Source organism: Perognathus longimembris, chromosome 11, assembly GCF_023159225.1.
Source record: "Perognathus longimembris pacificus isolate PPM17 chromosome 11, ASM2315922v1, whole genome shotgun sequence".
Classification (NCBI taxonomy): domain Eukaryota; kingdom Metazoa; phylum Chordata; class Mammalia; order Rodentia; family Heteromyidae; genus Perognathus; species Perognathus longimembris.
Genome location: NC_063171.1, coordinates 51998687 through 52012466, shown reverse-complemented (window position 1 = coordinate 52012466; position 13780 = coordinate 51998687).

Below are 13780 nucleotides of genomic sequence, written 5' to 3'. Positions count from 1 at the left end.
GCAAATGGTTTCTGGGTCCCACTTCTCCAATTGTTAGCTCTAGAAATCTGGGTTATCCTCCTTCTCTTCCTCCTCCTCTAGCATAAGGTGACTCTCCCAGCTGGAAGATTTCACTAGGGGTCTATACCAATTTGTTAGTAGACAAGAAAACATTTTTACCTGGCCTGATGATTTACTCTCAATTTCAAAGAAGCTTTGGCAAAAAGTCAATGAGATCCCATCCCAACAACAACAAAAAGTCATACATGGTAATGTATGTCTGTGATCACAGTTATTCAAGAGGAATAGTAGGAAGATTACATTTTGAGGTCAGCCTGGGGCAGCACTGAAACTAAGTGTTAAGAGTGTGGCTCAAGGGTAGAGCACCTACTCTAAGCTCAAGCTTCAGTATTGTTAAAATAAAATACATATATATGTGTACGTATATATGCATATACATACATATATGTATGTGATGTATGTGTGTGTATACAGTAAAAACATTTATAAATATAAATGTCCATTTCTGCATTGATGTAAATGCAAATCACATATTTTAATAATATATGCCCTAATATTAGCATGAGCTATCTCTCAGCAGTGAGATTACAGGTGAATTTAATTTTCTGATTTTTCTATACTCCCACATTTTATATAGTCATATTATTTGATAATTTTGTCATGAGTTAATCTTTCATAGGGCTTTCTTAATCTCTCAAATAAAGTGCTCAGCTATGGATGATTTAATACTTTTACTCAAAACAATACAAAAAATGGCAGTGGATATGTTTAATGACTACTGGTATGTGCCGAGTATGTTTTCTGAGTAATTTATATAAATTAACTTAATCCTCACAATTATACCTTATGATAGGCTCTGTGGCCACCACCCTCTTTATCCTCCAGCTCAGGAAGCTAAGTGGTACAGTGGTCAATTGCCCAAGGCTAGTCAGCTTGCAAGTGTGTCAGTCTAAGCCCAAATCCCATTCCCATGGTGGGCTGCAGCAGCCTTTTTGGAAGACTATGAGAATCTACTTCATGATCTTCACTTTTGGTTGATATGCAGAGTTCAAAAGAAGGAGTCATCAATGAATTACCAAGTGAATTTCCTAGGCAAATATTGGTATAACAAAGGCCAAATGGAACCAAAATGAAAATATTTGATCTGTCCACTAGTATGCATGTTTTTATACCAATTTGACTGCTGTGATTAACTTACAATAAATCCTGTTTGATTACACCAAGTCCTGATTGGTGTCATCTTGGTACGTGTGGACATAGCCTACATGTAATAGCTTGTTACTGAAAGGCCCTTACCTCCTTTCTCCTCTCTTTACATTCTTGACCTCCATTCTTGACCCTCATTTCTCCTCATAAGACTAAAGACAGGATGTAATCAAAATGTTACAGGCAGATTTTAGTTTTTCAGAATTTACTGACTTCAATTATGTGACCAGATCCACTATTTCCTTTCCTTTTGCTCTCATTTTTGCTTGTTAGGTAACAATAACTGTAACTGTTGCTAGTGGAAGAAACCATAAGTTGTATTGCCTAGAAACCAAAGGGGCACCTCAGGGGACTGGAGTGAGTTCATTTAGAAGCAAGAAGCACAGTCCAGACAATGCAGAGAAAGAGAGCAGAGAGAGAGAGAGAGAGAGAGAACACACAGACTCCAATGGGTCTATGGTCCAGTGTGAAGGACATCAAGGATCAGATTCCTTCTGTAATGCCTGAGATGCCCCATAGCAGGAGGCTGCTTGCATGTCAGGCTTCCCCACTGGTCCTCCTTCCTAAGGAATACCAGGGCTCTAACACATTCCTAAGCACTCTGGTGTTTGGCTTGAGTATCTGGAAGGACCAAGAGAATGGTGGCTTCCATTTTCTTCTTGATTTATCATTTCTTGGGGTTTAAGAATCTGAGAAATTCTGAGGATCTGAGGAAAGGGCATAGGAGAGAGAAATTACATGATCAGTTGCTGCTGAAAGTACAACAAATCCTCCTCCTTTTGTGAGCTAGAGGTCATAGAAGTAGTCAAACCAGATTCTTATTGCACTGTGGACCTGGGGTATCTTTAAAAGATATAGTAGCTGAATACATCGAGGAAAATCTTTGCAACATAACAGCATTTGAATGGAAAGAACTATAGGGCTTCTTAAGTCTCAAACTCAATATATTGCTGACTCACATCTCTCCAGTAAATCTCACTCACCTTGCAGCCTGCTGGAGTCCCTGATCCTCAGATGACACAGCAGTCTAGGTAAAGAAATTCACATGTCATATGATATTTGCTTTAACTTATCCATGAATTTATGGAACTTTCTCTTGTTTCTCTCTTAATGCCCCATGTGTTCACCTTTACCCAACTATAGACTTGTTGTCTCTGTTGTCTACTATGGTTTATAAAGGCTAGGTTATTGTGTTCCTCTGCTAGGACTATCCTAGACAAGTACTAATTATTTCCAATGAGAGAAAACTTAGAGTCTATGTTTCTTTGGGTTTAGCCCAATTCACTTAGTATGATTTATTCCAAGTCTTTCCATTTCCTCATGAATGGGGCCATGCCATTCTTTTTTATATAAGCATGTAGCTCCATTGTATATATGCACTACATTTTCTTGATCCATTCATCTAGAGATGGGCATCTGGGTTTTTTCCATATTTTAGCAGTGGTAAATTGTGCTGTGATAAACATACTTGTGCTGGTCGCTTTAGTGTGCTCTTGCTTGTAATCCTTTTGATAAATGCCCAAAAGCGGAGTTGCTGGGTCATAGGGGAGCTCTATGTTTAGCTCAATAGCTATGTATATATGAACACTCTAAGATGTAGAAATAAGTGTTTCATCTTTTTTGGAGTTATTCTCAACATTCTATATGAAATTATGACTTTTTTTGTCTTTATTCCCCATGGTTTTACCCCATAATGTCACAGTAACTGACTTTGGTACCCTGGGTATTTTATGTATGTTTATTGGAACTAGGGAGAGGGAACACCAAAATGGAGAGACAAAGGATAAAACGTGAAACAATGCAACAGCAATACTTAAAGACAATATGCTGCAAACCAACTGTACAACTCGGGGGAGGGTGGAGAGGGATCTGGAGAGGGGGAAGGTGGGAGAAAAACAAAGGAGGAGGTAACAAGTTTGCTTAAAATGTACTCATTGCTTTACATATGAAACGGTAACCCCTCTGGACATTACTTTGACAATAAACAAATCAATTAATTAATAAAAATCTAGGTTAATTATTGAGAGTGAATCACAGAACAAGAATCAAAGATGAGTTGGCACAATGGTTAAAAATGTGAGGAAATCACAAAATCGGTGTGCATCTGAGTTCAGACCCAGAGTAACCATTTGCTTATGAAAACAAATAGTTGAAGTTTTTGACTTGGTATACCAGATGATCAAGCAATTCTAGGCAAAGGGTTGACAATGGATATATGGACATGATTAGGTACATGGACATGATTAGGACATCCTACCTTTGCTTCAAGGGTAATGTATCAGATTACCTTTATTGTAGTATTGAATGTCTATAATAAGAAGTAAAAGAATGAGGATGCACAGCCAGGGCCTTTAGCATGATGTCTTGGGGTGAGTGTGAGTACATGTCTGTGTGGCTGTCTAGGAATTAGGAATAGTAGAAATATAATAAAGACATAATATTCTCCATTTCAGCAAGTTTAGAATCAAATCATTAACTAATAAAATTACTAACTGACATTAATTACAAGCGGGGAGATAGAAAACCAAAGACCCAAGCAGGATCATTTTCCGAAATGCTCCTATTTTCAATAGAGTGGTAAGATTTATGTAGATAGATTTGTAGCATATAGAATTGGCTGGTTGCCTTATTTCTAGGTATGTATTGGAGTCCAAAAGTGCACTTCTGAAGAGGCTCCTTTTAAAATGCATTTTGGCAAGAAACAGTATAACTTCAGGTTCTCCTATAACCACCATACTGTATAAGAGATGTGATAAATCTAACCTTCCCCTACAGAATCTTTGAGCAGAGCCCGACCCATGTGCCATTGGAGATACAATGTTGCAAAACTGTATGCTGGAGGAAATGGGACTCTATCACAGTGCCACAGTTGGGCCAAGAAGATTTCTTTTTTAGTTTCATAAGGCAATTCTGAATTTGTAAACCAAGTCTTTCCCTTCACTCCAACCCATTCTTACGGAGGCTTTCCCAAAAATCATGAGCTGGTAATGAATAGGACCACAGTTGGGCCTTGAGAGGTGGCATTTAGGGGATGGATGGTGTCTACAGGACTAGAAAATTACAAAGTAAGATTGAAAAGGGAAGCCAGGGAGGAGTGGAAAGAGGAAAGCAACAACATGAAATCTACAGTTTGGAGAAAGGAAAGAGAAGACAATGTTAAATGGGGACACATAGTATCCACACTATATTCAAATGTGGGCAAGATGAAGATCTAAATGTTACTACTGAAGTAGCCAGGAGGGACTTGTGACCTTTGCCAAAAAAGTTTAGAAAAGGCAGAATGTAATGGATCAAGAAAGAGCTGGGAGTGAGAAAATGACAATGGGAATATGGACCCTTTTATCCAAAAGCATACAGAGACAAAGAGGCGGAGCCATCGAAGACAGACATTTTCAGGAATAAAAAAGTGCTAGCACAGCCAGGTGTGAGGATAATTCTTGGATGAAAGGAAGATTCTTTTGAGGCAAGGGAGAGAGACAGAGGAAAGTTTGTGGAGTAGGAATGGAAGTTTTAGGGAAAGTATGTCAATTGATCAGTTTTTCAATGTGTCTGTGAATTCTAATTGGATATGCCAAGAGGATAGAGAAGGTATTTAAAGACATGCAATGGAATGGCCAAGTGGTTTCACGAGACAGCAGAGGCTGGAGACCCTCAACTCAGCAGTGGTGCTCAGCCGTGAGATTGATTTACAGTTCCTAAGTCACACTCACTAATCTGGTCTCGAGAGTGAACGTGGAAGATGATTTAGTTAACTCTTACTCAAGGCAGGGGCAGGCAGGTGCAGCATGAGGGCCATTTGGCAAGGGAACTGGAGATGTGCGCTGACATAAAAGAAGAGGTGGCTCCTCATATGACAGCAGATCCGTTGCTGAGGACTCAGAACTTTGGCTAAATGGAAAAATGAGCCATTTTGTGTTGTGTTTCCATTTATCATTTTGCTCTATTTACTCAGGTTAGAGCAGCTGTTGGAAAAAGATGCCTGATTTGCCAAGATTTCAGAACCACCCTTTCTGAGGAGCACATGATCAAGTTTTTTCTAGTAAAGTTGGGATATCCAGCATGATGAGTGAGACTATAGTTCCCTGGTTTAATGCAACCAAGGTTTATTTTTGGCCCATAGTGACTCGCGTAGCTCAGCTTCACTTGGGAAGAGAAATCGCTTCTATGTTAGAGTTCCACCATCTCAATATATGGCTCCCGAAAGTGCAGAATGAATAGACTTGGTACCACAACTGCTGCACATTCTTGTGAGCTCAAACTCATGGAGGAACCCAAAAGAAACTGTGAACAACATTTAGAAGTGGAGCAGAGTTCATGGAAGCCCAGGGAGCACTGCAAAGCACTGTTAACAAACTCACATCTAGTTTCCTAAGAACTAGTAATCATGATTTAGAGCTGCTAGAGACGAGGAAGAAAATGTGTGTAAATATTCCTTGATGGGATTACATTGTGACAAACTGACCATAAAACACTGTAGGTTGCAAATGCACTTGGTACACTTAACTTACTGAACATTGTAGCTCAACCACCCTTTGCTCTGCTCTCCTAGTGATCACATAGCTCCTGCTTAGCATTACAAGAAAGTATCATGTCGCGTGTTCTCCTTCTCTCTACCTCCTTCTTTTCCTCTCTTCTTCTTTCTTCCCTCACACCCTCCCTCTCTCCTTCCTTCCTTCTCTCGCTTTCTTCCTTTCTTTCCCTCTTTTTTTTTAAAGTCTTGTTATTTAGCATACTCTCCTCGAACTCTTGATTCTCCCGCCTCAGCCTCCTAAGTGATGGTATTTGGAATACATTAGACTTAAAGTACCATTTCTATGGAATGAAAATTACTTTTGTCCCATCAAAAAGTGGAAAAGTTGTTATATTGAACCATTATAAATTGGAGATCATCTGTATAACATCATTTGGGACTGCTATTGCCCCAGAACAATCCATTGAAAAGGAATTCTGTGATTCTCCACTGTGTAAGAAAACAGCACTGAAGAGGTTCAAGAAAGAAGAGGTAGAAAAAGAAAGAGAAGGAGAAGAAGCAAAGAGTAGGCTGAAGTAAAAAAAAAATAACTCCACACAAAAGTAGCAAGGTCATTCAGTCATAGTCATGATTTGCTGCCATTGTTTGCTCCCATAATCTGGCCAAACTAGTGTCTGTTCATAGGAAATAGACACATAACTAAGTAAGTGAGGTGCAGAGGCAACTAGTCTCAATTTCCTGCACTAAAGACTGCATGGGACACAGATAGAGTTGGAGTTGGAGGAACACTAAGTTAAGTGCTTGGTTCTTCTCTGGCTTCCTTCTTAGTTTACTCTAATTGACTCCTTCAAGAGCTCCATATATAAAACTATTATTATTAATATTATTATTGCTATTATCATCATCATTTGAAATGCTTTTCAAGACTACGAGATAGCAGCAAGCCTTCAGTACCACCAGCACCACTTTTCCAGGGACTGTGTTCTTTCTTCCTGATTTGCTCACTGAGTCCTGAATAACTTTTCAGAGGGCTCCAGACACCGCAGTCTGACAGCTACACCAAGGCGCATCGGATGCGATGCAATTGCTCTACAAGCAACCTTGCCAAAGGCCCTTTTCGATGCACAAAGCTGGCTCTATCTTTGTATATTGAGGAAGCTAAATCAATGTTAAATGCTTGGCTCTTTTCACAGGACAATGACCAGGACCTAAGCTGCGTCCTTCCTTTTTGATTGACACTTGAAACACAGTACGGGAATCAGCCAGAGGCGCTGCTACAAGCCGAACCCTCTGCTGAGAACCACTGGTGACATCTGCAGAAAAGCCGACAAAAGGCAGTTGAAAGCTGTGTTTGCTGCTTCCCCCCTCAGATCTCCTGGCTTTCATGGAGCTCCTTACTTGCTTTAATATTATGATTTAGCACCTGGCTTTTTTGAACCTTGCTTTAAACTTCAAAAGGCGAGGTGGTATTAACAAACATAAAACGAAAAAGTGGCGGTAGTTTGATTTACTGTTGTCGTCTTATCAAGGGTTTTTTTTGTCACCAGCTGCCACTTTCTGTCATCTTTGGAACCATTATCATTTCTCTAAAATCTAAAAGAGTCCACTTAATAACAGCTTTGAATACAGGCAGGATCAGTAACATACATAGTTCTGCGGATGACAGACCATCAAATGGAAAGAAAGACATTGCCAAAAAAAATCACAAATAAGAGCTGGAGTACTTTCTAGTGACCTTGATTTCAGAATTAAGCAAATCAAATTCAATTCTATTGTTCCTTTTGAATTTTAGTTTCAAGATTTGATGAGAAATTCCTTTTTGTGGTTAGGACCAGTGGGGAGGAAAAATCTTTAAGCCACAGCAAGGCCTAGTTACTGAGATGGGAAAAGAAGGTTCTAGCTGTTACCAGTTCAGTTTCATAGATATCCTCTTACTTCGAGCATCTACCTGATGCCAATAGCCACACACCACAAATTCCAAGGAAGAGAGCTTGCACCCATGCTCTTCTCTAGTTCAAGGACCAGCATCCCTGAGCTTACTAACTAAACCCACAGGACCTGAGAGGACTTTCCAGTTGAATATATTAAAGCAGGGTCAGTGGATGTAATGACCTGATTTATCCTGCAATCTGTCAGGAGCCTCAGATCTATTTCGAACATGAAATTGGTCAGTGCCACAAGGGACTATAGAAATCTCCCAATTCAGTGATTTCCATTTTTTTCCAAGAATCACAGTAAAAATATTGATGCTTCTGCTCCTTGAGTTTTCGATCAAATCTTTCCGAATATAAGTCAGAGGGTGTCCAGTGGCTACCTGTGTATTTAAAGATTCTCCTTAGGATTCTCATTCCCAAAGAGGGTAATGAACAACCTTGACAAGCAATGCTTCTGAAAATCAGAAGACTTCTATTTGCTTGTCTAAGGTGGGACATTTATGGCACAGCTGGACCAAGAACAAGTGATGGGAACACACACACACACACACACACACACGCACACACACACACGTGCCTATGGTTGGCCCACAGATAGAAACTGGAAAGTGCTAAGTGGATGATACTTGTCAACATGGAATGGGCTGAGCACTGCTCTCCAACGAAATGGAGACCTGCTCCACCTCTGAAGTCAGTATAACTCTTATCAACTTCCTTCCTTCGTGTGCTTCTTCAGAGCTCTGTTTTCTTACATAGCAGGCTAGCACAGACTTCTGATACTGTTAGTAATAAGTTTCTCCTATCCTTCTTCTCCAAGTCCTTGCATGCTTTGAGATACTAAATGTGCTGATCCTTGACAAGTTTAAGGATAGTAAGAATTCTTAAAACAAATCAGTAGAAACAGGCTGTTTGTGGTGATGCAACACCTCCAATCCAAGCTATTGAGTAGATAGGTAGAGGTGGAAAGATTGTTGTCTGAGGCTGGTTTTGGGAATAGCATGGACCCCATTTTAAAAACAAACTGCAAGGAAAGAGCTGAGAGTATGGCTCAAGGTACTGAGCCTACCTACCACCAAATATGTAAAAAAACAAAAACAAAAAAAATGAAGCTGCTAGACCTGTTATACTATCAAATGCAAGACTACTCATTGAGAGTATAATTTAGTATAGTTGAAACAAGTCAAACACATTTGATGATTCATTTCTCTCTTTTAAAATTTAAAACCTAATGGCCCCATACTTACTGCTTTATTACACTGTATTGTCAGGGGTTGTATCAAATGTCCTGGGCACAGGGGGTTATATGAAATTCACCATGCTAATGATTGCCCAGTAGCTTGCAGTCTCAACTAGTGGTCACCTATTGCAGGGGGGGAGTTGCAAGGGCTGTCCAGGGTACCTTACCTGCCTTTTAAGGCAGGTGGGCAAGTTCAGTATGCAGAGGATGAGACCATCCTTGGAGTTCTTAGTAAGTCTACTCTTGATATAACTGAGGCTGTGAAAATTCTACAAAACAAGAGTCTGAACCATAAACAAAACCATGAAGTCTCTAGCCCCAAAGATAATGAGCACCCTGGAAATATAATACAATACATCATGAACCTAGTTTTACCTTATATCAACTCTAATCAAAAGCTAGTGACAACCTGGAGGGATGGCTTAAGAAAGCTGTGAAAAGGAATAATGAATGATTAGTAATATCATCTCTGAATGGATATATATATATATATATATATATATATATATATATATATATATAATACCCGATAGAGAGCTTGAAATGAGTTTTGGATTCATCTATAGAATCATAACCTACATTTTCGTGTGTGTGCTCATCTTACTTGAACTCTGGGCCTGGGCACTGTCCCTGAACTTCGGTGCTGAAGGCCAGCACTCTATTACTTGAGCCACAGTCCACTTTCAGCTTTTTGGGCAGTTAATTGGAGATAAAAGCCTCATGAGCATTCCTGTCTGGGCTAGCTTCAAACCCCAATCCTCATATCTCAGCCTCCTAAAAGGCCAGTATTATAGGCATGAGCCACCAGCCCCAGCTATAATCTACTTTCAAGACTCATTACCTAAGAGATTTTGGCAAAATTAGTGTTCTCATTGTAAAATAACCTTAATACTTCATATTGTCTTTTGAGATGTGAATGACATAATAAGTAGTCATCATCATACAATATGGTCTACAGCAGATGCTTAATGACATTGAAACTTATTATTCCTCTAACAAGAATAATGCCTCTTTGATTTAGAGACTCCATTGCATAGGCAACAGCAATAAAGATCATTCTCTAGGGAATCAGGCTGAGGAGTTTTGAGCCAAGGAAATATGTTTATTCTTTATTCCAGTCCAGCAATCAGAAGAAGGAAAGAAGGAACGAAGGAAGGTAGGAATGAAGGGAGGGAGGGAGGGAGGAAGAGAAGGAGAATGGGAGGGAGGGAAGAAGAAGGAAGGAAAGAAAGGAGGGAAGGAAGGAAGGAAAGAAGGAAGGAAGGAAGGAAAGAAGGTAGGAAGGAAAGAAAGAAAGAAGGAAAAAGAAGGAGATAGGGATGGAAGAGTATAAAGAAGGGAGGAAAAAAGAGAAGAAGGAAGGAAATATTGGTGAGGAATTCTAAAATTGAGCCAAAGTAAGGTTTTTTATTTTAACAGTAACACTGGCATTCTAGCCTATAATAAACTTATAACACAACTATCCAATTTGGGTTAAAAAATTATTCTCTCCTCTCTGCCTTATTTAGTAGTTGTTCCTTGTTATTAGTATAAGTATATACATTTCCTTATTTTAGTTTTCTCACAACAAAAAGGGATGTTTGCATCACACTATAGAAAGCAGAGGTCATCTGGTGAGGATTTGGGATATAAGCATCACCTAGGATTTTACCTCGCATCCTTGGACAAAGTCATTTAGCTGTTTCAAGACTATTTCTTCTTTTGTAAAGTGATAATAGAGGGCAAACATAGTTTTGCCCACTAACTGGAAAAGTTACCTAGAAGGCAACAAGGAAGAAACACGAAACACCATTGTCAGTTGTTTATTGTGATATATGAGTGGATGGATGACAGTGCATCCCAGCCATTGCAGGGATGAATCTGTTTCTCAGAGTAGATGTGCATGACCAGCACCATAGGGGTCACAATGTAGAAATGATGTAAAATGATTGCATTGGTCTAGAATACTGAGATGATCTGTTGTGGCCACCAAACTTCCCTTCCCTCAATGATGAAGACATAGCGTAGGCAAGGGAAATTTTCTAAACAGTAACAAAGCACATACTACCAAAACCCAAATGATTTTGGTTCTTTGGTGGTACCGTATACCTGATCCAAAGATTTTCTTTATCAATGAGGCATACATATCAACTATTGTCTATCCTCTATTTCAATGGCAATCAAAAGCCACTGCTTTCTAAGGAAACTCAATCTATTTCCTATTATACATTTCTTCCAGGTGTGAAAAAAGCAAGGCAAACCCAAAAGAAAACCATGGAAATTCCTTTCTTCCCCTTGACTCTTCCCAACTTCTGTGCACATATTTATCAGCTCCACACAGAAGCTGGGATGGAAGTGATAGCTACAGGGGACTTCAGAGTCAACCATGCTAAGATGGTGGCACATACTTAAGAGAGGGTAATTCTGGTCACTTATATGATGCCTGCGGATGGCTCGTGCTACAAATAACCTCTTAACATTCCTGGGCATGACGCTCAAATCAACTTGCTAAAAAATCCTTTGAAGTTGGTACTTTTGTCTCCACTAGATAAGTCAGGTGTATGAATTTGGAATGTAGAGCTCATATGGACAATCACTAAGCTTTCTGCTTTCCTTATAAAACATGAAAATGCACGACTTAAACATACACACAAACACACAGAGTTCATTTGTGAGCAGTAGATGATCAAATCTCCCACCTCTGGAACAACTTCTGGGATATGGAAAGTTAGCAGACATGTCTGGCATATTTCTAGAGAACACTAGGAGCCTGAGGCTTGTCTAGTTGTCTTTGGGACGATCACTTGGTCCTTCCCATATTGTACAAGAAGGACCCAATGGCTTTTTGAACTTGCCTTGCCTTGCCCAACCAGGATGATTTACAATTCTACCCATTTTCCTGTAAATGACAGTGATTTCATTTGTATGTCCAAATAATACTTCATTTATATTTTCATGTATATGCTATATATGCATATATACTTACATATTTATGTATATACACACATATGTATATTTGTGTATGTGTATATATATTTTTTCTCTTTATCTTTTTGTGTGTTTTTTGGATACTTTGACTTACTTTCACTGATCCCACAGCTTGGCTATTGTGGATAAAGCTACAATAAACATAGGGATTCGGGATTCTCTCTTATATATCGATTTACAATTCAGATATATACCTGAGAGTAGTAGGTCTGGGTCATAATGCAGGACAGATGTTTGCTGAGAAACCTATATACTGATTTCCATGTGGTTAGTTTTACCCACAGTGTATGAGGGTTCCTTTTCGTTCTGCTGAACTGCTCAGAGTATATTATGTGCATCTTAGAATCATCATAAAGAAACTCTCTTATAGTGATAATGTATGATAACAAAAAGCATAAAATAAAACAAATTCAAGAGCCAATAGAAGTGTTGTAAAATAATGTGCAGCAGTGAAATTCAGCAGAACTAATTCACTTGAAGGAAAAAAATAGCTTGAATTTAATCAATAGTGATTTATATTTTTTCCTTCAATTGTTTACCAATTATTAATTATGTCCTTCTTCTCTTCTAGATAGCAAGAGCCCGAAAGGGTTCTTGTGTCTATCTTATTAAGATAGAAGTAGCCTGAGCTGCTTTATAAACTTTCACATTACCATTGTAAATTCAAGGGCCATGTGGCAGCTGTAACCCAGGAGCTCTGTATGGGGTAGTGCCTCTGATGTCCCCATCAGAGCGCAGAGCCATGTTTCTGCTCAGACTTTCCTAATCCTACACAAACATGCTCGCAAAGTCACAGAAATGCTTAGAAAGCCAAGCTGCAAGTCACATCCCTCACTCAAGATGATAAGATTTTTCTCTTGAGTCTGTTTGTGGTTCAGTGTGACTGATGACTTATTAAAAACAGTGACAAGAAAATCGACAAAAAAATGAGAACAAGATCTGGGAAAATATTGTCATAAATGTGCCAAATGCTATCCGTATTATCTTTTCACACTATTCTCTACTGTAAACTTTGGAATGAATCAAATGTTTAGATAGGCTTTTGCTAAGTGTGACTCTTCAATGGAAGTGTTTCAAGGCCAGAAAAATATTTTCTCTTCAATTAATGCTTTTCAATTATCTGTACTGAAAGAAACACTTGATGGTATGTGTATTCCCAAACACACAATAACCTGCAAGTCCTTCTTTAAATCACATTCAATCTTTTTCTTTGGGATACAAAGCAAACTAGAGAAAGAGAGCTTCTGAGAAGGGATGACTCGACCCAGCATTCTAGAGTCATCTCAGATAATTTAATTACAACCAACATGTAGCTAATTGGTAGAAGTGGGTGTTGCTGCTATAATTCCAAACTGCTTAAATTGATTCCTATTAGCTCAGATGCCTAATTTCAAATATTAACTTTGGTTTTTCATCCATCCTATGGTCCTATTGATCAGTTGGATCTACATTCATTGAAAAGCCCTGTGATTGATAGTATTTCCAACTTTATCATTCAAGACCAGGACCCAAGGAGCCTGAGCAAAGGCATGATGGGAAAGACCCATCCAAAGGACCATTGTAGTCAGTACAGAGTGCGGCATTTTGGATTTCAGATATTTGGTGCCTGACAGGAAATGCTCAATCTCAAAGCATTGTCAAAGTCACCTTAGATAAAAAAGCAGAAGGAAGTATTTTATGGCTATTTTGAGAGGAAGAAGGAGAGGTGAAACAGAAAGAAAGCATTTTGCTCTAATGTCCACTATCCAGGGTTCATGTTCATCCATGAAACACAAATGCCCTGCCATCCGGAGAACAGAGCAGCTGTGAAGATTGGCTTCTGAGTCACTGTCACTGAAGTGAAACTCTTTGTCCAAGTTCAAAGGCACCAAAGACCTTGGCGATCATATCCCCTAGAGAATGTCAAGCCATAAAATGACGTCACTGTGTATTAGTAAATCTGAGAAAAATCCCCTGTTTGGGACT